Source organism: Palaemon carinicauda, chromosome 14, assembly GCF_036898095.1.
Source record: "Palaemon carinicauda isolate YSFRI2023 chromosome 14, ASM3689809v2, whole genome shotgun sequence".
Lineage (NCBI taxonomy): Eukaryota > Metazoa > Arthropoda > Malacostraca > Decapoda > Palaemonidae > Palaemon > Palaemon carinicauda.
The window spans coordinates 68,726,459-68,731,458 of record NC_090738.1 but is presented as its reverse complement, the minus strand read 5'-3'; positions in this window follow the sequence as shown (position 1 = coordinate 68,731,458).

The following is a 5,000-nucleotide window of genomic DNA, read 5'->3' as shown; positions in this document are numbered from 1 at the left end:
CTCTCTCCGTGGAGATTTACGTTTTCATTGCTCGATATCAGATTTCAATATCTTAAGAAGTCACTCACTCAATTTCAACGAAGAAAGAGAGAAAGGAAGAATCGAAAATGCTTGAAGTTCTAAATTTCTATTCATATTAATGATATTTAATGATAGAATTGATATTCATGTATTTATTGCCCGTCAGATATGAAAATGACGAGAAATATTTTATGGGCGCGTGATCAGTTAAAGTCTATCTAAAACATATTAAGAGAATATACATTTGGAACATGCGTAATTTTGAATATGGCTGACGACCTTTTTTTTGAGGGGGGGGGAATAATTTCATCATCATTAATTTTTTTTCAGTTGTCCACTTTCTTATACTACTTTTACTTTTATCTTCCAAGGAAAACTTCTTATTTCCTCAATTGCTCTTTCTCAAAATGATGTAGACATCTGTATGATGCCAGTTTGTCATTTATAACAGTATACGTCATTTAATAATCTCGTATTAGTAAAAACTTTTTTATATAATATTGCTTTTCTAAGTTGACATCGCGCATCTAACATTTTTCATATATACACTGGAAAAAAAATTATGAGAAAAAACTTTTTTTTTTTACTCAAGGTAAAACAAATAACTGAGATCGTGAATTGCTTAGGTATTGAAGGCCTTATCACTCAATGACATCGAATAAAGTTATAATATAGGATAAAGGCAATCAATATTGTTTATTCCTTAAGTCAGTTTAGTCTCTCTATTTTCTGTAATGACTCACGTTATCAGTCGCCAGGACAGACCCACGACCTAAGCATATATTATTCAGTCCTGACTCGGTGGCATTTAACTACCGCTCTGAAACGCGATATTTAATTCAGCGTTACAATTCGACTCGTGAAAAATCTTTTTAATTTCTCTCCTCTGCGTATCACCTGGAGCTCCCACCACCCGGAATTCCTGTTACTTGGAATTTCCGTCAGGTGGAATATTCGTCACTTAGGAAGCTTTGAAAGTTCCCTTATCTGTCTCAGTTGAATTGAAGGTCTAGGGATAGGAGAAAATGTCTGGATTTTGTGCTCTCTGAAATTTTGATTAAAATAGTTGGTACTTTTTATGAATAAGAGAATACAGTGGATGCAGTTTTTTTTTGTCCTTTTTTTTGTACAAAGAAGAAACAAGAAAAATATCAAGAAAAACATATCTACACAAACAAAGATACAGAACAGGAAAAAATAAAAAATGAAAAATAGTTTAAGAAAAAAAGAACTTTTCATAGAATGTTAAAAAGAGAAAAAATGAAAGAATGGATGACAAACTTTGATTCTTGTTTAAGAAATCTACATAAGGTAAGATTTTGAATAGTAAAAAGAATACATTTGCTTCTAGATTGTAGTTTACTCTTAGAATACTCAGTGAATATAGATTAATTTAATTCAGCACGCTTTTCTTTTTTTTCTTTTTGTTTTTGATGGCATAACATCGGCCCGAAGTTGATTTTTTTTATTATGTATATCGGGTCTATCATTTCTCATTGCTTTCCACCAACAAAATGTCTGAATAATAATGCATCCGATGACTGATATGCTTGGTGAGGTCTCTCTCTCTCTCTCTCTCTCTCTCTCTCTCTCTCTCTCTCTCTGCCGTTTGGATGCATTTGCTGGTTGATTTTGTTTCCAAACTGATAATATAGCTTTAGAAACAAACCCTCAATGAGGAATAATATCAAGGTAAGATTTTATCTTACCAAACTTTCAGAATATGTATTGTTTTCCTACAATTAAAAAGATATTTAGAATACTGCACACCCTGGAGAAAATTTTGGGTGTTACACTCAACAAAAACATATTCAATAACTTTGAGGAGATTCATACTGAAGAAATAAACCTTTCAAATGAAAAAAACTACATAACCCTTGTAATTTTAAGACTTAGAATTCACTCCGAGATCTGACGTGTAAAATGTAAATCTTAAGCAACGACCAAAAAATCTATGGGATTTTGAAAACACACGAAAACACTTAAACTTTTTTCCTGCTGTTTCCGGAACGAAGAAGGTCATGCATCTTCAAGGCTGATGTCTCTCGGCCATCTGGCTGTTGTTATGAGACTCATTTGTCCTTGTGGATATGATATTTAGGTCTATAAACCCAAATAGAAAATAGGGGAGCTTTTAAATAATCAATAAAACGATATCCTAGGAAGTTTTCAATTAAGGTTTCTGGGTTAAAATGATACTTATTAACTACCGATTCATACCTTTTAGATCGTCTCGTTGCCTTGGATGACCGCGGAGGTAGCAGCAGTAGGGGATTTAGCACTATGAAGCCTCATCTATGGTGGATAACGGGGGAGGGTGGGCTGTGGCACCCTAGCAGTACCAGCCGACCTCAGTTGAGTCCCTCCTCAGGCTGGGAGGAGCGTAGAGAGAAAAGGTCCCCTTTTTCACTGGTTTGATGTCGGTTACCCCACAAAATGTAGATCCAGTCAATACTTGTATATTTCTTCCATTTCTAAAGGAAAATATTCATCACCAATCTAGACCTCCAATTGTAGTCATTGCTATTAGACTTGCTATTTTCTACCCCGCGACCAGACTCGATTCTCAGTTGCTCTTATATAAGTACGTAGAATTAATTCATCTTTTGCCTTAGTTTCGACATAGTAATTAATGTCCTAATTGTTGGACTTTCCGTCTCAACTCTTCCCTTATTATCGACAATTTTCACGTTGAGGGAATAAATTTTTAGTAATAAGGATATTTTCTATTTGTTATCGTCATTAGTAGTAGTTGTTGTTATCGTCTTTATTATTGTTGTTGTTTTCATTGCAGTATTAGTACTTGATGTTGTGGTAGTAGTAGTAGTAGTAGTAGTAGTAGTAGTAGTAGTCGTAGTAGTATTAGTAGTAGTAGTCGTAGTCGTAGTAGTAGTAGTAGTAGTAGTAGTAGTAGTAGTAGTAGTAGTATATTTTGTAATAGTAGTAGTAATAGTAATAGTAGATTCGTATCCTTTTTATAAGATTTATAAAACAAGCCATGATTCCATTGATGTCAGTATATGAACCACAGAACAGAGTATCTAGGTATGGAAAAAATATAAAATTTCAGCAAAATTTGTCTAACCTTGAAAATTATTAGAAAGAAAAAATTGTGAAAGGTGAATCATTTATTGGCTGTTTATACACGAATAATTCGAGATCTGTAAAAAAAATCATTAATATCATGATATCTAATTCACAAGACATTCCAAAATATTGCTTATCTACGGAACACTGTGGATAACTTTACTTACTCTACTTACTTTGATGGCTGCAATTCCGGTCCCATACAGCAGGGAACCCCAATCTATACAGGACCTCCACTGTCGTTTTACCTTGTCCGTTCAGAGTATTTAACGTTTCATATCGCATATTGTTCATTTACTGTTAAATCGTCACTGTTGTATGACTGTTGAAATAAGAAAGCCTTCAGTTTCTTTTTGAAAGCCTTAATGTCTTCAATCATTCGGATGTTTCATGGGAGCTTATTATATAGTCACGGGGCCACATATTTAAAGGTTCTGGAGCCTAAAGTAGACATATATCTAGGTTCCATCAGTTTGAAAGCCATCTGTAACTATTCTCGTGTCGACACTATTTGTTGGTTGCGCAATATGTAGTAATTCTCTCAAGTATTTTGGACGACCGGTTCTGATAACTTGATTGGTTATTGTACATATTTTATATTCAATTATCGCTTTAATCGGCAGCCAGTGTAAATCCATTAGTATGGGGGTGATCCTTTCTCTATGTGGGACACCTTTTATCAGTCCTGCTCCTCTGTTATTATGTTTTTTAATTTCTTAAGTTGCCCTTTTGGTAAATTGTAATTCATAGAGTTGCAGTAGTCAATCCTGGTAATAACAAAGTTTATCACAAGTTTATTTACAGAATTTTCGTCCATGTACTTTTTGATAAACGCAATATTTCCTAGATGATATCCAACAGTTTTTATTACATTATTTATCTGGGTATTTAGAGACAGGTTACAGTCAAGAAATACACCTAGATCTCGAACTTTACTAGATATCGGCACTGAGTCATTATTTATGTTCATTGAATATCATACAAGTTTCTCACGCTGTTTCTATTTCCCACCACCATGAACTTAGTTTTGTTCTCATTTAATTACAGGTGTTTAAATGTCATCCATTCTCTAACACTATCAAGGATTCGGTTTAGAGTTTCAGTAGTGTCATCTATATAATTTATGGAGAAGTAAAATTGTGTGTCATCCGCAAATAGTTTGAACTTAACGCCATGCTTTTGTATTATTTTCGATAGACCAATAGTATAGATGCAGAATAAGATTGGGCCAGTGTACACTCCCCTAGGGTACTCCTCTGTTTAAGGGTTCATATGATGAATAAGAGTTTCCAATTTGTACACAGTAATTTCTACAAACTAAGTAGTCTTTTAGGTATTCGAAGGCTTGATCTTCAACACCCGATGGATTGAGATCATTTAGTAGCCGTTCATGCACAACTGTATCAAAAGCAGCACTGAGATCGAACAATATTAAAATAACAGAGGATAGTTTTATGCAATGTTTTCATGAGTGAACGCGTTTGGTAATTAAGAGGAATTCAAATAATACTTAACAACTAGTATATCTGTATGAAAAGTAATACGAGATATATAGAAATGTTTCCCCATCCCAGCAGTATTCAAACGACAAAAATCCACAAATAAATTTTTACTATCATTCTAATCCAAATAATTCACTCATTCTTGCCTTAAACGTGATATATGATTCTTGATATATTCTGAACAATAAGATATCAATGTTAAAAAATTACATGGATATAGAAACAACTCTATTATTATTCCTCCCTGGATAGGTATCGTAATTTGACCACCTTAAATTGGTATCTTGGGTCGACCTCGACCCGGGTGTCAAAAAAAAATTCATAAAAATTCATTCACGAATCAATTCTCAACCTTTTAATATAGAAAAGAACTTCAAGGAATGTTCTAAT